Consider the following 23,915-nt stretch of genomic DNA (forward strand, 5'->3'; position numbering starts at 1 on the left):
AACTTTTCCAGTGACACCACACTAAGCTCAGAGAATAAACCCCAAATCTCCCCTGAGCTTTCTTTTTGAATTCTGTATTTCTGATTGCTTCAAGCCTGGGCATTGTGATTATTAACCAGTTTCTCTAGCACTGTTCCTACCACTGTTTCTGTAACATATTTTGTTTTTTATGGGACAGGGTTGTTATTCCTTTGCCTAACCCCAACCTGGAAGGCCAGGGTGTCTGTTTTCTCTGGCCCCTCCCCACAGACAAATCTGACAGGGTTGAACCTGCCTGGAGCAAAGAAAAAGCCCCACCGGTCACACACATGAAAGAGATAGACATACACGAGACACAGAAGAAACTGAATAATTTGAGCTATCAACATTTCCACTTTCCCACAGCATGTTAGTTCTGAAGCTTGTTTTGTTTCTTTTCTTGGAACCAGAACTGGGGAAAGAGAACACTGGAGTCAGTTGAATTACAGCAGGAAGGGATAAGTCTCATGATTTGTCACTAACCAAAGGCTTTGTAAACAGAGCGATAATGTTACAGAATGGTCTGGCTAACCCTGCAGTTAGAAACAATCATCTCTATGGGTGGTAAATTGAAAGAGGCTCTGCTGCAGATCATGAAATAGCAGCTGTTGAAAGGTAATGTGCTTCTATTTCAATGCCTCTGGAAGAACAGAAAACAATGATCTGTGTTAAAGGAAAGTTGCCATTTCTCAGAACCCCAATTTCTATTGTGTGTGTACAGAAAGATTTGAATGTGTAGCAGGTAGTTTGGTAAAGCTTAGCTGACTAGCCTGGGTTAGTCCTAAGGAAGATATAGGGTTTGCTTATTATAGACTATTACCTCTTGAAATTGAAGACTGTAACTTGTCTGCATCTATAGGATTACCTGCTTTACCTTCATAAACAACTCTCGTTTCCTTTTAAATAAGCCAAACCCTAAGCAATGTAGATTTGTGGGGCCCCCCGAGAGAGGAAGAAAGTGCCCTGAGGACTCAGCCAGAAGGTTGAGCCCTAACACGCTACTGGCTTAGAGGGTCTCTGCCAGTCAGGAAGGGCTGGAAGCGAGGGAAGACTGGCAACTGATGGTTGGAGGGGTGAAGAGGTTTGGGATATGGTGGGGGAAGAAGCATCTGGGACTGGATAACCTGGGGCTGGGCAGTCTCCATAGGGGACACTTGCTCCTCCTGTGCCCCTTCCACACCCTCTTGCGAGTAGAGAATGACCACCCTGTCCCCACCCCCAGAGGCAGCCGTGTCTCAGGACTCTCCCAAGTTCCACCCACTAACTCTCTTCCCATTTGGGGTAGAGCTCAGGGCAACAAATCACCACCAAGATGAACCCAGCTGGCTGCTGCCTGTTCTGGTGCCACAGGGGCCTCTGGTGGGTGAAAGGCAGAACTGCAGCACTTCTCAGGCAGAATGTATCTTCTTCAAACCAAAAAAAAAGAAATTCTGTGCTGGACGTGAATTCTGTGCACACGCAGCGGTGCAGAATTCCCACATGAGTAACTCACACCTGGCACAAACATAACCTGCTCACTCCCATCTCTTCTCCCTATGGGTCGAGTCCCAGAGCTGCTGCTGTCATTAGTGCACACAGGCTTTCACGCCCGTTACTGCTGGCAAGACCCCCCCAGTTACAGGACTGAACCCTTATTTTCCTAGTTTCACAGTGTTTAGCACCAAGGAATTCTGAAGTTTGCAAAAATGTCTAGTATGTGGAAACAAAAATGGTCGGGGCCAATCTTTAACCAGTGCCTTTTTTAAAGCCCATTCAGGGATGTGAGTCCCTGTCTTTTAGGTACCTGGGGTTCTTTGCCAGCAGGAGAGAAGAGGTTCCTGCCTCCATATTTGTGGCCTAAACAAACCTGGTGTTGTGGCCCAGTTCTTGTCTGAGATCCCTAAAAAAGAACATCTTCCCATCCATGAACAAGACAGGACCTAGCATGCTAGTTATATTTTAATAAGAGCAAAGCCTCCTCAAACCCAATGTCACAATCACTGGAATGATTTTGCCTTGATATTTTACCAGTCACAGACACAAAGCGAGTCAAATTACAGTTTCTGTTCGGAGTCAGTGCACACACAAGAATCCGGAGGCTTTTAATTCCTTAGGTTCTGCTGCCATTTCATTTCTGTCCTCTTCCAAGATTGATCATTGTGCAAAGCAATGTTCGGCCTTGGGAGTGTCCCCTCTGGTCCTGCCTGCCGCCTATGGGCAATTTAAAAGGGCCCAGGGACCCCCGCTGCCACCAGCACAAGTGGGCTAAGGCAGTTTCCTGCTCGCTCTCGTTCTGTGTGGCACGCCGCCCTCGGAAGCAGCTGGCACGTCACTGCAGCCCCTGGGGTGTGGGGGATCTCCTCGAGTGCCAACTCTGCCTACTGTGGCAATGGGAGCTGTGGGGTGGAGTCTGCTGGCAGCAGTGCACAGAGACACTCCCAGCCCTCCTGCTTGGAAGCTGCTTCCAGAGAGGGGTGCAGGTTGCTTTTGGGAAATGCCCGAGGTAAATGCTGCACCTCTCACCCTCTCCTGCACCCCAAACACCCTGCTCCAACTCAAACCCCATATCTGCACCCAAACTCCCTCCAAGACCCTGCCCACCACACCCACTCCTGCACCCCAACCCTCTGACTGAGCCCAGACCCTGCACCCAAAGTCTTTCCCAGAGCCCAACCCCTCTCCCTCCCACACCCAAACTCCCTCCCAGAGCCTTACACAGGTGTAGGGTGGGGCAGGACTTGGTCCCATTCTGGGAACCACCAAAAATTATACAAACCTGCCACCTCTGTCCAGCCCAACCTTCTGCTGATGCACCTCAGACCCCACCCGTGCAGGGTTTGAAGCTTTCATTGCTTAAATTCCAGGACACTGAGGGATTTCAGCTCCCCTTTGCCCAGAGGGAACCTTCACCCCACTCCCAACCAGGTTCTTGTCCATGGGATCACTGTAGGGGGGCTGGGTCCCTCTGGGTCTTTTCTCTCTCTAGGACAGGCCAGGGTGCAATAACTGGGGCATCTGAGCACCCAGGACCTTCTGTGGGGCTGCCATTCCCCTTCCCCTTCTGTGGTCCCATCTGTCACTGGCTCCAGCCTTTTTTCTATCCATCGTCAGCACCATCCCAAGCCAGCTGCACCTGCCTCAAAAATTCAGTGTCCCCTGGTGGGTGTAAATCACTGACCTCTCTCCTCTCTGAGCACTGACAGCCCCTCTGTTTCCTTGCCCCTCGGCCTGTGCAGATGGGACCTTTCCCTCCAGTGCTGGAGGATTCACCTTTCTCATCTACCATTGTCCCAAACAGCACAGCGGGTGGGAATCTTAAACATACTGAGGTGACTTAGGAGCAGAAACCCCCGCCAGGACCTTCCATGCAATTGTCCCTTGCCCCTCACTGAGCAGGATTGAAGCTCAGGCAGGGAGCCTGGTGGGCCACATCCCCTCTGGGCATGAGCAAAGCAGCAGGGTGAAAAAAGAAGCTGGAGATTGAACCCAAGGCCTCATACATGCAAAGCATGTGCTCTACCACTGAGCTACATCCCCACCATTTGCAAGTCCCTGCTCTGAGGGCTGAACCTGCTATCCTGGAGGTTGGTGGCTCATGGGGGACACTTTGTGGCAGGGCCAGATTCTACACAGCAGAGGAGGAGAGAGAGTGCATGCCCTGGACTCAGGGTGCAGAGATACAAGAATCAGCCCTCACACTGCATTGGCTGGGTGCAGGAGTGAAAGTAACTTACAGGACTTACCGGTACTGCGGGAGTCCTGAGGAGGCGTGGCCTCATCCAGAAGAGGTGTGGCCTCTCAAGAGTTAAAGGCCCTGGGGCACCAGCTGTGGCTGGGAGACCCAGAGCCTTTAAATCAACCAGGGGCTCCCAGCTGAAGAAGTGGCTGGGAGCCCCCCGGGGCTCCTGGGTCAAATTAAAGGGCCTGGGGCTCTGGCCGCCGGGGAAACCCCGAGCTTTGTGGGCTTGGGGCAGGGACTTAAAGGGCCCACAGCTCCTGCCACTGAGGGGAGCCCTGAGCCCTTTAAATCCTGGCCCCTGCCCGGCCACCAGAGCCGCGGCCGGGATTCAGGGGACTCTGTGCTGCCTGTAGTGGCAGGGAGCTCTGAGCCCTTTAAATCTCAGCCGCAGCTGGGAGAAACCAGGCCAAGCAGGAAGGCTTAATAAACGAGCCGCAGCACATGCTGCAAAGATTTAAATCTGGATGTCACAACACAGGAGCCAAGCAGTGGACTTGGCCTGGAGGGGCAGGCTGGGGTTTCCTATATCCCATTCACTCAAGCCAGTACCTGCCTCCTTGCAAGCTGTCACTGACACCTCCGGGTTGGCAAGAAAGGAGCAGCAGTTCTCACTGGAACAACCCCACCCACAGCTCGCAGGCCCTCCCAAGCCTAAAACAGAAAACCATCTTGCCAGAAAGCAGCCCACTCGGGCTCACCATTGCTTCTTTTCCCTCCACCCAGAACCCCACTTCTCCTGGGCTGCAAGTAGCCACCCCTGGGATGCCAAGAGGCAGGCACAGGGTTCTACCTCCCAGCAGAGGACTGGAGCCAGGGGTCAGGAAGTCATCCTTACATCACCCTCGTGACTCCAGCTTGAAGGGAGCTTCTTTTCCTTCCCCTTGCTGAGAAAGAGCAAGAGAAGAAAGAAAGCTCAAGAGAGCCAACTGGCTGAAGAAGCCCATGCTGCACTTTCCCGCAGCAAAGTCAGAACTCACATTAGGTAAAGGCACTGCTGTGTTTCCAGGAAACAGCCCACAGCTGTACAGAGAGAATGAAAGAGCCTGCCGAAGCCTGGGATTGAACCACAGACCTTTAGATCTTCAGTCCAACCCTGTCCCAACTGAGCTACATCAGCACCTGTAGGGGTCTTTTTGGGCTGCTGCTTCTCACCTTGAAGCTTATTCTCAATAAACCAGCTCTCCAATCACCACTGGCCAATGCAGGACGGACATCGCTTGCTATTTTAGCACTTGGGAATGTCATCAACTAGTCTCTGGATCTCTCAAATGCTGCGCTTCAGTTCATGGGGGAAAGGTGAGAGATGCAACCTTTGAACTAAAGGCCTGGGGTTAACATCCTAACGCTGTCTCCTACTGTAACACTATTTAATACTGGCCCACCCTGTGCTGGTGACAGTTCCATTGCTAGATGTTAGTACATTTCAGTTACCGTTAAAAGTTTTTATATGCTTAAAGGAAATGATTTCTTTTATTTGTTTATATACGGCATGAATAAATACAGATTTACACATCCTAGTATGAACATGTATTGTCTTATATGAAGAGAAAATCATGCATCCAAATTGTGCATCGAAATCATGACATGAGCTACAAATGCAATAAAAAATAAGATATTTAATGGTTTAACATATGGAGCAGGGGTGAGGGGCACTGAAAACACTTCTTGCCTTGAGTGGGGTGATCCACAGGGAGTAGCTCAAACCTCCAAAGTGCCTGGCCAGGGGCAGGACATTGGCACAGCAAGGGAGGGGTGTGGCAGAGACATCACAAAGGCCTTTTGCAGGACCTCAGACTATTGGTCAGAGGTGATGGGGAGGTGATGACCTCACAGAGAGATGCTGACATCAGCCAGGCAGGACGGGCAAGGGGCCAGGGAAACCTCAGAGACCCCTGTGGCTTTGCTTCAGCAAGTCTCCTTCTCCAGGTCTCTCTTTGAGGACTGAGAGAGTATTCGGGTTCACGGACGTGAGCGTGAGAAGGAACCTCTTTTGAGTTTTCTCCTTCCCTTTCAGTGATTTTACTAGAAAACAGCCGTCCCTGTTTAGATGGTAAGAGCCTCCTCAAGGGAAGGGGTGTCGTGGGGGTGTCACAGTTCAGATGCCAATGCCCCACCGCCCCCACTGTAAGGAAGCTCCTGCCACCTGCTCTGTGTTCGCAGTGTGGGAGAGAGCAGCATCCACGGCAGAGATTTGCTCCTGGCTGCCGGAGCAGAGCAGCAGGCTCAGCTGTCAGAACTTCCTGGAGCTATGAAAGGGGAGGGATCCATGGCTCTGTAGCAGAATGCAGGGCAGGCGAGTTCACAGCAGGCATTGTGGGATACTGGTGAAGGCCAGTTATAGTTATATAATGAATGGCAGCATCTACACTGGCACTCTGTCACTTTAAGTTTGCTGCAAAAAGCTCTAGGCCTCTCATCGAAGTGGTTTTATTTTTTCACCAAAACAGGGCAGTTTTGTCACCAGACGTGGCATTGCAGTGTGTACACCAGCCACAAGCTGCCGACCGAGGAGGAGTTGTGAGTTTTTCACAGACCTGAGCAATATAATTCTGCTGAAATAACTTTGTAGTGCAGACCTGGCCAAAGATTCACACACACGCACACGCACACACAGAGCTTGCAAGGAAAACTTCACCTGCTCCTCTGCTTTGCAGAATCCAAACACAAGCAAAGCTTGTCAGGTCCTGGTGGAGATGGCAGGGAGTCAGGTGTGGTCAGACACTGTGTTTTAGCCACAGGCAGGTACCATGGCTTAGCTGGATAAAGCCCTTGCCTTATAGCGCAGGAGATCCTGGGTTTGACTCCCAATGGTACCTGCGGGAGTGACTTTTGGGGCACCTGGTATTGGCTACTGTCAGAAGACAAGATTCAGAGCTAGATGGACCTTTGGTCTAGCCCAGTGTGGTTTTTCTTATGGTTTAAATTATGCTCAGAGCCACTGATAATAGAGTTACTGAAAGTCTGGGAAATAAGAGCTGATAGGTCAGTGGTCCAGTCCCCTCACAGATGACCCCCTCCCTCTGGGACAGGGGCAGGTCTGAGCTCTCGCACCAAATGCTCATTGTGGCTGCCAGAATCTGTGGGCAGCTCATTTAGTTTACACCGAGGGTTGCGTCCTGCTTTGTGCACCGTGTGTGAGAATGAAAATCCTAAACCGCCCTTTGAAATAACGACTGCAGCAGGACGTGTTATTGTCCCTGCCCCAAAGCAGACAGACCAATGGAGAAATGCCATTGAGTCCACGGTAATACTCCACTGCCATTTTACCTTTTTGGCTTGCTAAACTCCCTCTCAACCTTGTGGGGTCCCAGACCCCGGTATTGAGCCTGAGCCGAGATGTCTACACTGCAAATTTACCAGCCCACGGCCCAAGCCCCAGGAGCCTGAGCTGGCATGGGGCAGCCCTGGGTGTTTCATTGCAGTGTGGACACAGCGTAGCATTACGTCTACACTGCCATTAACACACTCAAGTCACTATTCTCAAACCCTGGATCAGCTGACTCAGGCCTTGTCTACACTACAGAGTTGCAGTGCTGGTGAGGGGGTTACAGCGCTGCAACTTAGGATGTGTACACACTTGCACAGCACGGCCAGCGCTGCAACTCCCTGTTTGCAGCACTGGCTGTACACCTGGTTGAGCCTCGGGTGTAGAGGATCCAGCACTGGTGATCCAGCGCTGGTCAGCAAGTATAGACACCCACCAGTGTTTTTATTGACCTCCGTGGCATAAGCAGGTATCCCAGCATACCTTAGAAGCCTCTCTGGTAATCATGCAAACTCCAGTGCCCTGGGCTCACCTGACCCCTCCTTTAAATGCCCCGGGAATTTTAAAAATCCCCTTCCTGTTTGCTCAGCCAGGTGTGGAGTGCAATTAAGCAATCAATCACTCAGCTACCATGCCTCCACGCACCAAACGAGCCCCAGCATGGACCAATGCAGAGCTGCAGGACCTCATAAGTGTTTGGGGAGAGGAGGCTGTGCAAGCACAGCTGCGCTCCAGAAGGAGAAATTATGATACCTATGGGCAGATATTGCAGTCCTTGATGAGAAGGGGCCATGAATGGGACGCGTTGCAGTGCAGGGTCAAAATTAAAGAGCTGAGGAGTCTTACTGCAAAGCTCGTGAGGGAAATCGCCGCTCAGGAGCTGCCCCCACGACCTGCCATTTTTACCAGGAGCTGGATGCCATACTTGGGTGTGACCCCACTGTCAATCCTAGGAGCACGATGGAGAGTTCAGAGCAGGGAGAAGTGGGGGAGGTTGTAGAGGACGGTGATAGTGAGGCTACTGGCGTGGAGGGAGACACCCCGGAGTCCCAGTACACATGCAGCCAGGAGCTCTTCTCAAGCCAGGAGGAGGCTAGCCAGTCACAGCAGCTGGAAGTTGCTGGTGAGGAAGAAGCTGAGGATCGTGCTCGGGGTAAGTTGATTTTTAAGTTTTGGGAGAGGAGGGTTGTGGTTATGGCTGCCTGCATGCATGCCTAAACGTGGAATAGCCCATTGATTTGCTCTATCACGTCTCTGTAATCTGCCTCGGTAATCTCTTGAAAAGTTGCTGCAAGAGTGTTTGCAATTTGCTTTCTCAAGATGATCGGGAGAGCCACCGTGGTCCCTGTCCCGGTCAGGCTAACTCGTCCGATCCACTGTGCAGCGAGGGGTGGGGGGACCATGGCTGCACACAGGCAAGCTGCATAGGGGCCAGGGCTGTATCCACATTCCTGTAGAACACCCTCCCTCTCTTCCCAGGTAACACGCAGCAGTGATATGTCTGGCAGTAGGAAACCCTGTTGAGAGTTTAGGGATAATTGAGTGCAGGGCGCCAGGTTCGCGTTTCCCCAGCCCATGGCGCTCTGTTGTTAACCCTACCCCCTCCCAGCATGTATGCAGCCACGCGGTGCGCTCCTGTGTTCCCCACCCCCCCTCCAAGCAGGCATCCAGCACCGCGGTGTGCTCCTGTGTTCCCCCCCCCGCCAAGCAGGCATCCAGCACCACGGTGTGCTCCTGTGTTCCCCACCCCCCCGCCAAGCAGGCATCCAGCAGCGCGGTGTGCTCCTGTGTTCCCCACCCCCCCCCAAGCAGGCATCCAGCACCGCGGTGTGCTCTTGTGTTCCCCGCCTCCCCTCTAAGCAGGCATCCAGCACCGCGGTGTGCTCTTGTGTTCCCCACCTCCCCTCTAAGCAGGCATCCAGCACCGCGGTGTGCTCCTGTGTTCCCCCCCCCCCCGCCAAGCAGGCATCCAGCACCACGGTGTGCTCCTGTGTTCCCCACCCCCCCCTCCAAGCAGGCATCCAGCAGCGCGGTGTGCTCCTGTGTTCCCCACCCCCTCCAAGCAGGCATCCAGCACCGCGGTGTGCTCCTGTGTTCCCTACCCCCCCCTCCAAGCAGGCATCCAGCAGCGCGGTGTGCTCCTGTGTTCCCCACCCCCCCCAAGCAGGCATCCAGCACCGCGGTGTGCTCCTGTGTTCCCCACCCCCTCCTCCAAGCAGCCATCTAGCACCACGGTGTGCTCCTGTGTTCCCCACCCCCCCTCCAAGCTGGCATCCAGCACCGCGGTGCTTCCCCCCCCCTCACCAGCAGGACGCGTGAACGCGGACCAAAGAACATCCTCCCCCCAGCAGCTCACCACCTTCCTGTTCACTACTGTCCCCTCTTCAGGACACCAGCTACCTCCTGTACCCATTGCTGATAAACCCCAGTGACCCATTGGTCAATTCCCACTCGCAAGGGGAAATCGGGGCAAAACCACTCTCCCCATTGCTCGCCATGACTTAGCTTGCCTGCCCTCTCTGTGTTATGTGAGGTATGTGAGAAGGATGCTACCAAAAGTCTAAAAAGTCCTTCAACGTGTGATGATAAACAATGTAGCCTCTGTGTATTACATGGTTCTATCTCTCTTTTTTCTAGTGACCTTGACTACTGCAGCCAGATCACCGGCCTCACGTAGGTTGCAGAACTTGAGACGGAATCCTAGAAAATCAAAAGAGGAATTGATAAAATCTGTTATGAGCCACTACAACAGAGAAAGTAGGAAGACACAGGAATGGAGAGAGAAGACGTATGAATGGAGAGAGAGTGTACATGAATGGAGAAAGAGTGTACAGGAATGGAGACAAACAGAAAGCAGGAGAAAGGAATTGACTGCCAAAAAACCCACAAAGCAGATGATAAGCCTCCTGTCTCGCCAAACTGAGTCTTTCGAGTCTCTTGTAGCCATGCAGACAAATATGTACCATGGTAACCCACAGCCCTCCCAAAGCCCTCTTCCTTGTTCCCCAGTATTTCCACAAAACAGCTTTCTCCAGCAGCCAGTTCCTTATTATCCCCAGCTGCCCCCAACACCTGTACGATCACCTACCAGCCCTGATAACTATAATTCTTACCCTGTTCACTCCACCCCCATTATTCTGCAGCATAGTAATCCTGAAGTGCAGCAGACACTGAATAGTGATCAAAAGAGGACATATTCAAACCTGTGAATGTACAGTCCACCACCCCAACCCCCTTGCCTGTTATGTACTGTATGTTGAATAAAGTTTTTTTTTTCTTTTTCACTACGTTATATTATTGCTGGAAGTGGTAAATATTATACACCAAGGTAAAGCAAAGCACATCAAATGCATCAAACATTACTGTTGGCTCTCAGCATCAAATTGCTCCCTTAAAGCATCCCTAATCCTTGAAGCACTTTCCTGGGCCTCCCTATTAGCCCTGCTCTCTGGCTGAGCAAACTCATCCTCTAGGCGTCGAACCTCGGAGGTCCATTCCTCACTGAATCTTTCACCCTTCCCTTCACAAATATTATGGCGAGTACAGCACGCGGATATAACAGCGGTGATGCTGCTTTCCCCCAAATCTAGCTTCCCATAAAGACAGCACCAGCGGGCTTTCAAACGGCCAAAAGCACACTCCACAGTCATTCTGCACCGGCTCAGCCTGTAGTTGAACCGGTCCTTGCTCCTGTCAAGCTTCTCTGTATATGGTTTCATGAGCCAGGGCATTAAGGGGAAAGCGGGGTCTCCAAGGATCACAGTGGGCATTTCGACGTCCCTTACTGTGATCTTGTGGTCTGGGAAAAAAGTCCCGGCCCTCAGCCTCCTGAACAGGAAACTTTTCCTAAAGATGCGTGCATCGTGCACCTTTCCAGGCCATCCTGAGTAAATGTCAGTGAAACGCCCACGGTGATCACAAGCGCTTGCAGAACCACGGAGAAATACCCCTTGCGATTAACGTACTCTGATGCCATGTGGGGTGGTGACAGAATAGGAATATGCGTCCCATCTATTGCCCCTCCACAGTTAGGGAACCTCATTTCTGCAAAGCTATCCACAATGTCCTGCACGTTCCCAAGAATCACAGTTCTTCTTAGCAGGGTGCGATTAATGGCTGTACAAACTTGCATCAGCACCATTCCAACGGTAGACTTTCCCACTCCAAACTGGTTCGCCACTGATCTGAAGCAGTCTGGAGTTGCCAGCTTCCAGATTGCAATAGCCACCCGCTTCTCCACTGGCAGGACAGCTCTCAATCTCGTGTCCCTGCGCTGCAGGGTAGGGGTGAGCTCAGCACACAGTCCCATGAAAGTGGCTTTTCTCATCCGAAAGTTCTGCAGCCACTGCTTGTCATCCCAGGATTGCAGGACGATGTGATCCCACCACTGAGTGCTGGTTTCCCAAGCCCAAACGCGCCGGTCCACGGAGCTGAGCACGTCTGTTACTGCCACAAGCAATTTACTGTCTTCACAGTGAGGCGATTCAATATCGTCTGACTCCTCACTGTCACTGTCACTGTCACTCTCACTTTGCAGCTGAAGGAATAGCTCCACTGCCATGCGCGATGTGCTGGCAACATTCATCAATAAGGTCGTCAGCTGCTCAGGCTCCATCTATAACAAAAATCGCAGAAAAAGCGCTGTAGAATCACAATGCCGCCAAACTGCTCGGAATGTGTAGCAAAGCACCACGGGGCGTTGGAACAGGAAGCGGGAAGACACTCTCACTTCCTTCCCCTTCCCACAAGCCACAGCGCCGAAATAGGACGAGGTGCTCTGTGAGATAGCTGCCCACAATGCACCACTCCCAATAGCGCTGCAAGTGCTGTAAATGTGGCCACACTGCAGCGCTGGTTGCTGTAAGTGTGGCCACTCTGCAGCGCTGGCCCTATACAGCTGTACTAACACAGCTGTAACTACCAGCGCTGCAAAACTGTAAGTGTAGACATGGCCTCAGGCTTGTGGGGCTTGTGCTGCAGGGTAATAAAATTAGAGTGTAGACACTTGGTCTTGAGCCTGGCCTCCGAGACCCCACAAGGGGTGAGGGTCTCTGAGCCTGGGCTCCAGTCTGAGCCCAAATGTCTGCACTGCAGTTTTTAGCCTCACAACCTGAGCCCCAGGAGCCCAAATCAGCTCATCCAGGCCAGCCGGGTCACAGGGCTTTTATCTCAGTACAGCTTCACTCTCAGGGTATGTCTACATTGCAATGCAAGCCCAGAGTTAGCAGAAGTCATGTCAGCAGCCCCAACACATAAACCTAAACCACGAGGAAAAGACCCACCCACAAATAAGCTGGGCAGTGTCCTCTCTACAGTTCGTAAGTCCAGCAACCAAAAGTCCTTTAACATGAGCCATCTCCTCTCTGCACCCCACTCACAGCTGTTGTCCTTACTCAGTGTAAGCCCAGAGGTGCCGCTGTAGAGTTCATCTGCCATCCTGGGTGGAAAAGGGGGGAAATAAGAAGGCACCGTACTCACTATGTTGTCTAGGGACTCACTCACCCCTCCACAGCCACCCTGTCCTAAAGTTGATCTAACACGCAAATTTTAGTATGAGGACTCAGGCCCCAGCCCACTTGGCTTTGGAACCAATGTCCCCTGCCTAGCAAGTGCTATTGAATTGAGGGTGAGTCCCTCCATCGGCGTCTGCCAAGCACAGTTCTGCTGCCTTCGATTCACGCAACAAGGACAACAACCCTTTATTTCTCCTATCCCAATAACAAGGAGACTGGGAATCCAACACCAGCCAAAAGTGATCATTTTGGCAAGCAACCCAACATATTTCCAACATACTGTAAAATCCACATGCAGACTCATACATGAAACCTTGCAAGAAAATCTTCCTGAGGGGGTCTGAAGCACCTGCTGCTGGAGGGAAGGAGGGAGCTATGGGCTGGGACTGAGGAGCAGCGTGAGGAGGAGGGGTCTGTGGATTGGGATTGAGGGGCACTGGGAATAGGAGGGGGCCTTGGATTGGGACAGAGGAGAAGGGTGAAGAGGAGCAGGCTCTGGTTGGGAGTGAGGAGCAGTGAGCATAGGAGGGACTGAGGGTTGGGTCTGAGGGGTATTGGGAATAGCGGGGACATGAGTTTAGGCTGAAGAGCATCCTCATTTGGGGATCCAGCAGGACGGGGAAGGCAGCAGGCGATTCTAATTCCTTAGGGATGTTGTCTGTGTGTGTGTGTGTGTGTGTGCAGGGGAGGAACATGGTATATGCCCAGATGCCTTTATTTCTCCAAGCTGTGAGGACAGGGGGGAAGTCAGGAAGTTGCCCCTTCAATCCCCACCCCCACAAAGGCCCTTCTTAGGAAAGGCAAAATCCTGAAGAGAAACAACAAGATAAAAGAAGAGTCCAGAAAGACAGATTTTTACAGGTATAGTGAGTAGCTCATCATCTAACTAGGGGCTTGAACTCTGGACTCTCTGATTAACAGTCTGCTGTGCTACCAACTGAACTAGCCAGGCTCACAGAGCAAAAGTGTAAGTTAGTGCAGAGGAGAAATTAATCAAGAAAACAAGAGCAGGAAACAATAGGGGAAACCTGCTGCTCTCTCTGGCCTGGTCAACACTACGAGTTTATATCCAATTTAGCAGCATTAAATCGCATTAACCCTGCACCCGTCCACACAACGAAGCCTTTATATCGGTATAACGGGTTCTTAATACCGGTATCTGTACTCCTCCCTGATGATGAGTAGTGCTGAAATCGGTATAGCTATGTCGGATTCGGGTTAGTGTGGCTGCAATTTGATGGTATTGGTCTCCGGGCACTATCCCACAGTGTACCATTGTGACCACTCTGGACAGCAATCTGAACTTGGATGCACTGGCCAGGTAGACAGAAAAAGCCCCACAAACTTTTTGAATTTTGAATTTCATTTTCTGTTTGCCCAGCGTGGAGTGCTGATCAGCACAGGTGACCATACAGTCCTAGAATCAAAAAAGAGCTCCAGCATGGACCGTACGGGAGATACTGAAGCTGATCTCTGTATGGGGAGATGAATCTGTTCTATCAGAACTCCATTCCAAAAGACGAAATACCAAAACATTTGAAAAAAATCTCCAAGGCTATGATGGACAGGGGCCACAACAGGGACTCAACACAGTGCTGAAACTTAAGGAACTGAAACAAGAGTACCAGAAAGCCAAAGAATGAAATGAACGCTCACAGAGGGAGGGGCGACAGAAGACTGTAGCTATCCCACAGTTCCCGCACTCTCCGAAAACCATTTGAATTCTTGGCTGAGCTCCCAAAGCCTGAAGGGTCAAAAACATTGTCGTGGGTGGTTCAGGGTATATGTCATTGCCTCTCTCCACTCGTGAAAGGAAAGAGAAAAAAAATCCTTTCTTGCCTTTTTCCAATGTCACTGTATGTCTACTGGATGCTGCTGGCAGACATAGTGCTGCAGCACTACACAGCAGCATCCCCTTCCCTTCCCTTTCCTTGTAGACGGCAGACGGTACAGTAGGACTGGTATCTGTCATTGTCATCCCGTGAGTGCTCCTGGCTGGCCACAGTGAGGTCAGCCAGAAGTGCTTGGGCAAAAATGGGAATGACTCCCAGCTCATTCTCTTCTTTAAGTTTTGTCTGATGGAGATTCAGTCCTGCCTGGAATATCATAGCAGCTGGAGGCTGCCCTCCCCTCCCCCCTTTGAGCTCTGCTTGCAGAGGCAATAATGTCAGTGTTGTTTCAAATTCCTGCATTCTTTATTACTTCATCACACAAATGGGAGGATAACTGCCACAGTAGCCCAGGAGGGGTTGAGGAGGAGGGAAGCAAAGGGTGAGGCTAGAATGACATGCAGCTCATCATTTCTGTGGGATGCCTGGGGCTCTGACCCAGAGCGACCGTTTGCCTCTCTAGTTCTTTAGTAGGCTTGGCTGATAGTCTAGGCAGAATTGACTCTCCATTAGATAAAACTTAAAGAAGTGAATGACCTGAGGAGTCATTCCCATTATTGTCCATGCACCCCCAGCTGACCTCACTGAGGCCAGCCAGGAGCACCCATGACAGCAGCAGACGGTACAGTATAACTGGTAACTGTCATTGCCAACTTGCAAAGCAGCAGACGGTACAGTAGGGCTTGTAACCATCTTTGCTAACTTGCAAAAAGTAAAGGGATGCTGCTGTGTAGCGTTGCAGTACTGCGACTGTCAGTACCATCCAGTAGATATACGGTGACAGTGAAAAAAGGCTGAACGGGCTCCATGGTTGCCGTACTATGACGTCTGCCCAGGCAATCCAGGGAAAAGGGCGTGAAATGATTGCCTGCCGTTGCTTTCATGGAGGGAGGACTGAGTGACCACATTTACCCAGAATCACCCATGACACTGTTTTTGCCCTATCAGACATTGAGATCTCAACCCAGAATTCCCATGGGCAAGGGAGACTGTGGGAACTATGGGATAGTTACCCACAGTGCAACGCTCTGGAAATTGATGCTAGCCTTAGTAGATGGACGCACACTGCCGAATTAATGTGCTTAGTGTGGGCGCGTGTCCTTGACTTTATACAATCTGTTTTCAAAAAACGGTTACTGTAAAATTGGAATAATCTTGTAATGTAGACTTACCCTGTGATTAACAACTTTGGTGGCTAATTGAAAGGCTGAGGTTCAAACCCAAGTGAAGATGGAGGTGTTCTTTTTTCAGTAATGAGAATCCAGTATATTTTATCAGGTAGAAAATCTCCTCAATGCTGGTCTAGCCTCATTTGACAAGCATAAGTGGCATGTAGGAGAAGTTATTTTGCCAGATGTTTGGTGGTATAGTGGTGAGCATAGCTACCTTCCAAGCAGTGCATTGGGGTTCAATTCCCAGCCCATGCAATGAGGTGATGTTTTCTCCCCTGGAAATTGGTTTAATTTCAGTCACATTGTATCAGTTTAGCAATTGAATAAGAGAATCAGTGTCCCAAATCCCAGCAGGTCATTAAAAACCAAGCAGAGGAAAAAAGGGGCAGGACTATACAATGAGCAGTTGGAGATACAACGCAGAGAACCACTGGCCAGGAGGTCCAGGCGAAGGGCATTCACTGGACGTACAAGCTTGTGAGTGACTCCTGAGCACAGGGCCCCCTCCTCTTTTGAGGACCTGCTCCTCATGGCCTGTGACTAGAGATGACTTGGCTGCATCTGGTTGGTCACACTCCACCTTGGGCAGTGTCCATGCTCTGGGGGTGTGAGTGCTGCCTAATTAGAGTCCCAGACACCTTGTCTATCTGCTCTTCTGCTCTTCAACCAGCCCCTTCATCCCACAAGCATTCCAGGAGGGAGGGGAGAGGAGGGGAGGGGGAAAGCCACTTCACAGGTATTCAGAGAGGAAGAGGAGACAAAAGCAGGAGGGAGGAGAAGTATAACAGACCTTTTGAGCATGGAAATCACTGCTGCTCCTGCAACTGGAGGGACAGGCCACTAGGAGCTGGGAAAATTCAGCCAGCATGTTCCTGCCTGGTTTCAAACCACAGACTTTTTGCATGTTAGGCAAACATGATAACCACTACACTACAGAAACTCTACCAGAGGGTTTTGCCTCTCTCTTCATAAGAACATAAGAGTGGCCATACTGGGTCAGACCAAAAATCCATCCAGTCCAGTATCCTGTCTGCCAACAGGAACCAATGCCAGGTGCCCCAGAGGGAGTGAACCTAACAGGCAATGATCAAGTGATCTCTGTTTGGAAACAGAGGCTAGGGATAGCATTCCTTACCCAGCATGGCTAATAGCCATTAACAGATTCATAGACTCTAGGACTGGAAGGGACCTCGAGAGGTCATCGAGTCCAGTCCCCTGCCCTCATGGCAGGACCAAATACTGTCTAGACCATCCCTGATAGACATTTATCTAGCCTACTCTTAAATATCTCCAGAGATGGAGATTCCACAACCTCCCTAGACAATTTATTCCAGTGTTTAACTACCCTGACAATTAGGAACTTTTTCCTAATGTCCAACCTAAATCTCCCTTGCTGCAGTTTAAGCCCATTGCTTCTTGTTCTATCATTGGAGGCTAAGGTGAACAAGTTTTCTCCCTCCTCCTGATGACACCCTTTTAGATACCTGAAAACTGCTATCATATCCCCTCTCAGTTTTCTCTTTTCCAAACTAAATAAACCCAATTCTTTCAGCCTTCCTTCATAGGTCATGTTCTCAAGACCTTTAATCATTCTTGTTGCTCTTCTCTGGACCCTCTCCAATTTCTCCACATCTTTCTTGAAATGCGGTGCCCAGAACTGGACACAATACTCCAGTTGAGGCCTAGCCAGTGCAGAGTAGAGCGGAAGAATGACTTCTCGTGTCTTGTTTACAACACACCTGTTAATGCATCCCAGAATCACGTTTGCTTTTTTTGCAACAGTATCACACTGTTGACTCATATTTAGCTTGTGGTCCACTATGACCCCTAGATCTCTTTCTGCCATACTCCTTCCTAGACAGTCTCTTCCCATTCTGTATGTGTGAAACTGATTGTTCCTTCCTAAGTGGAGCACTTTGCATTTGTCTTTATTGAACTTCATTCTGTTTACCTCAGACCATTTCTCCAATTTGTCCAGATCATTTTGAATTTTGACCCTGTCCTCCAAAGCAGTTGTAATCCCTCCCAGTTTGGTATCGTCTGCAAACTTAATAAGCGTACTTTCTATGCCAACATCTAAGTTGTTGATGAAGATATTGAACAGAGCCGGTCCCAAAACAGACCCCTGTGGAACCCCACTTGTTATACCTTTCCAGCAGGACTGGGAGCCATTAATAACTACTCTCTGAGTACGGTTATCCAGCCAGTTATGCACCCACCTTATAGTAGCCCCATCTAAATTGTATTTGCCTAGTTTATCGATAAGGATATCATGTGAGACCGTATCAAATGCCTTACTAAAGTCTAGGTATACCACATCCACCACTTCTCCCTTATCCACAAGACTCGTTATCCTATCAAAGAAAGCTATCAGATTGGTTTGACACAATTTGTTCTTTACAAATCCATGCTGGCTATTCCCTATCACCTTACCACCTTCCAAATGTTTTCAGATGATTTCTTTAATTACTTGCTCCATTATCTTCCCTGGCACAGAAGTTGAACTAACTGGTCTGTAGTTTCCTGAGTTGTTTTTATTTCCCTTTCTATAGATGGGCACTATATTTGCCCTTTTCCAGTCTTCTGGAATCTCTCCCGTCTCCCATGACTTTCCAAAGATAATAGCTAGAGGCTCAGATACCTCCTCTATTAACTCCTTGAGTATTCTAGGATGCATTTCATCAGGCCCTGGTGACTTGCAGGCATCTAACTTTTCTAAGTGATTTTAACTTGCTCTGTTTAGAAGATAAAATAAAAACCTACCCTCTTCCCATAAGCATTCACTTTGTTAGACATTCCTTCAGACTTTCAGTGAAGACTGAAACAAAAAAGTCATTAAGCATCTCTGCCATTTCCAAATTTCCTGTTACTGTTTCTCCCTCCTCACTGAGCAGTGGTCCTGCCCTGTCCTTGGTCTTCCTCTTGCTTCTAATGTATTGATAAAATGTCTTCTTGTTTCCCTTTATTCCCATAGCTAGTTTGAGCTCATTTTGTGCATTTGCCTTTCTAATCTTGCCTCTGCATTCCTGTGTTTTGCCTATATTCATCCTTTGTAATCTGACCTAGTTTCCATTTTTATATGACTCCTTTTTATTTTGTAGGTCATGCAAGATCTCGTGGTTAAGCCAAGGTGGTCTTTTGCCACATTTTCTATCTTTCCTACCCATCGGAATAGCTTGCTTTTCGGCCCTTAATAGCGTCCCTTTGAAAAAGTACCAACTCTCCTCAGTTGTTTTTCCCCTCAGACTTGATTCCCATGGGACCTTACCTATCAGCTCTCTGAGCTTACCAAAAGCTTACCTTTTTCCCCTGTCTATCCTTCCTGAGAAAACTATACCCATCCACACCAACATTCCAATCATGTGTTTTATCCCACCAAGTTTCAGTGATGTCAACAATGTCATAGTTGTATTTATTTATTAGCACTTCCAGTTCTTCCTGCTTATTACCCATACTTCTCGCATTTGTATATAGGCATCTAAGATACTGGTCCCAGCTCTTCCCCAACCCCACTCTCAGTCTGGGCCTCTGGCTCCCAGCCCAGCCTCAACCCCTTACCACTGTCTGCACCCCTCTCCCCAGCAAGCAACAGCCCCACTCCCAGCCCCAGTTCTTGATCGCGGCTTCCGAGGGGCCACAGCCATGGCTAAGAGGGCACAGTGTGAAATGTATGGGGACCACTGTTTTAGGGTGACATCCTCAATCACTCCTCTACAGTCCAATAAAAGCTATTCCTCACCCACCTACCCCTCCATCAGGACGCACTAGGTATGTTCTGCTGCCCTTCACTCATACAGGAAGGAGAATAACATTTTATTCCACTCACTCCTAAAGTGATTTGTAACCCACCACCATCCCAAACTGGTCATTTTGGGGAAGCAGCCCCACCATGCTGCATAGCTAGGCACAGTAGGTGTGTCTGTGCAAACACGGTCTGTTCCTGAAGTCTTTCCCCAGCTCCTCACTAGATGTGAGGAGGGAGCTCATTCAGACCCTGCTTACGCTTAGTATTGGGAAACTCCTTAGTGTCCCTATCTCTGCTGGCCTTAGATTTCTCTTCCTGTCCCTTTTGTTACAGTTCAGATGAGGTGGCTGAGTGGTTAAGGTGATGGACTACTAATCCATTGTGCTCTGCACACATGGGTTCAAATATCATCATCATCAAATGCATTTAGTCTTGACTCCTTTTTTATAGACAACCATCTCCCCCCTTGGTACAATAACAGACCCAACAATGTTGCTTCTTGCAAACAAAAACCTTCTCAGAAACTTGGACACCCCCCCTTGCTTTAAATAAAATGTCTAAATCCCAGATTTCTAAAAAATGTCTCTAGTTCTGTATTTTGTATTTTTTATCTCAAAAGGTAATGTTACAGCAAGCTGAATAAGGCAACACTTCAAAGGAAAACATTAGAAATAGTAGGGGAGAAATAGGAAAGGAAAAAGCCCCTTTTCTCAGGAGATACAAACTCAACTTCCTCCTGTCTCTATCACCAGTGGATTTAGCCTCCCTCCTCATGTGCTGTAAATAAAATAAAGAGGAGATAAGGTGGTCTGGCACAAACAAAGTAAGTGTAGTCAGGGTAAAGGTACAGAAAACTGGGGGAACAGGGGAAAATGCAAACGTAATGAATACAATGAAACAGTGACTGGCTTTGGGAGCTTAACGCTCAGGCCCATAAACCCTCCCTTGGAAACTGGAAAACACTAAACGATGCCCCAGCACAGAAACCTTTTCCCACTGTTCAGGTGCAATGGATCCCACGTGCCGGCGCGATGCCCGGGACCTTCCACTGTCCGGCTGATTTAGAGCCGTTGAGGAGCAGCACTGAGGAGTCCGGATGGCAGTTGTGTTTCATTGCTGGCAGGGAGGCCCTCTGGGATGCTGGACACCAGGAATGCAGCACGGCAGGAATGGGGGTGACAGGCCTCCTGTTACTCAGTCTCATGGCGGGACCGAGGGGGTTCTTCACTGTCCAGCTCGGGAGCACTGTGAAGACTCGACCGTGTACGAGTGACAGAGAGATTCCCTCCTTCTCCTTCACTGCAGAACTGTTACCGTTTGTCTGAGCCAGGCAGTTTATCTCTCACATTCTATCCATCCACTTCTCAAAGTGTCATGTGATGAAGCATTCTCCGTTGTCTGTGCTTGGAGATGATGTTTTGACTTCTTTAATCCTATATCAGAGTTGCTATGAGTGGAGATAAAAGTGTCAAAGACCTGGGAGGGGCATTCAAATGGATCCCAAATATAGTGTGATCATTGGGAGTTCAAATCCCAAGTTCCATCTATTGGTAAAGCCACTTCTGGCAAGGTGGCTGTTCTGTCCCCCATTATGGCACAAGTTTGGAATACGGGCAGCACAGAGCCAATATTCATAACATCAACTACAAAAATGAAACACATCTAGAGATAGTGTAATTATAATCAGACAATCAGAACCTCTCCATAGACCCCTTACGTACATGAAAACCTTTCCACAATATTGGCTGCAAATATAGAACAGTGGTTGCAACGGTGATCTATACAGGTACAGATTATGTCAATAATGTCACAGGAGGTGACACGGTATCAGTGAGACTGATACTGGAATACTGCCTCCAGTTTTGGTGTAATCATTTGAAAAATATGATGTGAAATTGGAGCTGGGTCAACAAAGAGGCACCAGATGTTCTGAGGGCTGGAGAAAAATGCCTTCCAGTGAGGTCTAATGGTCTCTTCTGGCCATAAAGTCGACTAATTTGTGAAAAACTGAGTGTAGCATTAGGAACAGAGTCTGATGTTTTCCTGTCTAGCCATCTTGCTGCCTAGAACGAATGTTCCTTGAGTGGGGTGATCCACAGGGAGTAGCTCAAACCTCCAAAGGGCCTGGCCAGGGGCAGAACATTGGCACAGCAAGGGAGGGGTGTGGCAGTGACATCACAAAGGCCTTTTGCAGGACCTCAGACTATTGGTCAAAAGAGATGGGGAGGTGGTGACTTCACAGAGAGATGCTGACATCAACCAGGTAGGACAGGGGTGAGGGGCCAGGGAAATCTTGGAAACCCCTGTGGCTTTGCTTCAGCAAGTCTCCTTTTCCAGGTCTCTCTCTGAGAACTGAGAGAGTATTCAGGTTCACGGACGTGAGCGCCAGGAGGAACCTCTTTCAAGTTTTCTCCTTCCCTTTTAGTGATTTTACTAGAAAACAGTCGTCCTTGTTTAGAAGGTAAGAGACTCCTAGAGGTTTGAAACCTGTTCAATCTGATCCATCTGGTGACAGTTGAATTCTAGGCATGGAAAACACGAGCTTAAAGAGGTAGAATTTTATTTTGCACCTGGGATTTTGTCCCTTAGAATCACTGGGGACATTGGGGTTTGTCCTTTTTGTTTCACCTTTTCCTCCATCCATCCCTGTCTCCTTTCTCTTTGTCTCTTGCTTCTTTTGTCCTTTCTCTTGTTCCCCTTCCAACATCAGGAGGTGTGTGTGTATGTGTGTGGGTGGGTGTGTATTGCGGGGGAGTGCTCTGCAGCTCCCACTGTGGGAGGTCCACCCAAATATGTGAGTCTGAAATAGCGCTCGGGCAGTGATCCCCACCAGTGACCTGGGCCATCCTTTTGGCTCTCTGGTGAGAACCTTCAGCCTCAGTCTCTACCCTGATTGGCTGAGCAGGAGGTTATTGACAGGGAGGAGATTTATGTCCTTGTTGGTCTCTTTTAACACCAAGGAAATAAGTCAGAACCAGTTCTATGTTTGGTGAATTTTGCTCCTTCTCTGCATTAATTGTCTCTGAGCAGTTCTTGATTTTCTCTAACATTGCAGTTCTCCTCAAATACTTGCTGAATAATTACTGTCATTGTTGTTGGTCTGGAGCTCATCTAAGAGCACTTTACTCAGGTCATTCAGTGGATGAAATTCAAGATCCGATGGTTAGTCTGAAAATCAGGGCTCTTGGGTCCTATTCCCAACTCTGCCACTGACTGGCTGGGTGACCTAAGACAAGTCAATTCTCCTTTCTCAGCCTTATCTTCTCCATCTTTCAAGTAGGGATAATAATGATACACTCGTACCTACCTCACGGTGGGTGGAGGATGGGGATCCATTGGAGAGTGTCACTAGGAGTAGGGCATAATATGAGGTGTTCTATCACGTTTACTCAGAGCAGATTAGGACATAATAGAATAGCTGAAACAGTCTATTTTATTTGTATTTTTTTATTTTGAAATTGTTAAGAGCAGCAACGACTTAGCTCAGACTGAAGCATCTTATCTAATGTTTGAGATCTAAGTGTCTCCTCTTTCTGTGCGAGGAGACAATTTAACATACTGTGACAAACAGGAGATGCTTTTGTTTTGCAATAAAATCTTTTTGCAAAGAACTTTCATCCCACTTGTTATGATTTCGAGAAACAAACTGGTTTAGTCTGAATGGGATTTTCGGACAGAAACGGTTTCAATGAAATTTCCCCACCATCTCGATTCCTGAGCTCTATCCCTGCCTCTGGGGGGTTTGTTGTCTGTTAGAACAGGAGTCAGGACTGGTGGCTTCTCCTTCTGGTTCTGCCACCGCCTTGCTGTGTAGGCCCTTGAGTAGGTCACTTCCCTTCTCTGGACCTCAGGCTCCTCCCCATCTGTCCAATGGGAACAGGAACAATTCTTGAACTCTGGGCAGTTGTGAGCCTGAGTGAGATAAGGGGCGTTAAAGCCCTCTGTGAAGGAGAAAGGGGAGTTTCACAGTGTTTAGCACCAAGGAATTCTAAAGTTTGCTAAAATGTCTAGTCTGTGGAAACAGGAAATGGTCGGGGCCAAACTTTTTAACCACTGCCTTTTTTAATGCCCATTCAGGGATATGAGTCCCTGTCTTGTAGGTACCTGGGGTTCTTTGCCAGCAGGAGAGAAGAGGTTCCTGCCTCCATTTTTGTGGCCTTAAGAAACCAGGTTTGTGCCTCGGTTCTCGTCTGAGATCCCTGAAAAAGAACATCTTCCCATCCATGAACAAGACAGGACCTATCTCTAAAAGGGGAACAAAGAGACCGCTGGGACTTACAGACTAGCTAGCCTCACTGCCATAGCTGGAGAGATCCTGCAATACATTCTTAAACACTCAGTTTGTCAGCAGCACCTACAGGATAATTTGGTTCTTAGGACAAGTGAACATGGATTTGTCAAGAACAAATCATTCCAAACCGATCCTCTTTCCTTCTTTGGCAGGGTTCTGGGCCTGGTGGAGGTGGGTAAACGGTAGATGGGATCTAACTTGGTGTTACTAAGGCTTTTGACACAGTCCTGTAGGACATTCTCACAAATGAACGAGGGAAACGCAGTCCAGCTGCAATCAGTGTAATGTGGGTGGAGAGCTGGTT

At 49.2% G+C, this 23,915-nt stretch overlaps 1 protein-coding gene, 1 long non-coding RNA gene and 2 other non-coding genes across 4 annotated transcripts in view; 2 read left to right on the forward strand and 2 right to left on the reverse strand.

The window, feature by feature from the left end:
• Window positions 1-23,915, forward strand: part of LOC115643738 (zinc finger protein 660-like) — a 579,185-nt gene that overhangs the window by 257,222 nt on the left and 298,048 nt on the right. The window lies entirely within an intron of this gene.
• On the reverse strand, window positions 116-23,599 carry LOC115643743. Its single transcript, XR_003998372.1, has 2 exons — window positions 23,560-23,599; window positions 116-1,937 (listed from the first exon to the last, which is right to left on the reverse strand). It is a non-coding gene; the product is annotated as an uncharacterized LOC115643743 (long non-coding RNA).
• TRNAV-AAC lies at window positions 16,443-16,515 on the reverse strand. The gene has a single exon. It is a non-coding gene; the product is annotated as a tRNA-Val (tRNA).
• On the forward strand, window positions 19,658-19,739 carry TRNAS-ACU. The gene has a single exon. It is a non-coding gene; the product is annotated as a tRNA-Ser (tRNA).

The sequence above is a fragment of the Gopherus evgoodei genome, unplaced genomic scaffold (genome assembly GCF_007399415.2).
Source record: "Gopherus evgoodei ecotype Sinaloan lineage unplaced genomic scaffold, rGopEvg1_v1.p scaffold_69_arrow_ctg1, whole genome shotgun sequence".
Taxonomy (NCBI): Eukaryota; Metazoa; Chordata; order Testudines; family Testudinidae; genus Gopherus; species Gopherus evgoodei.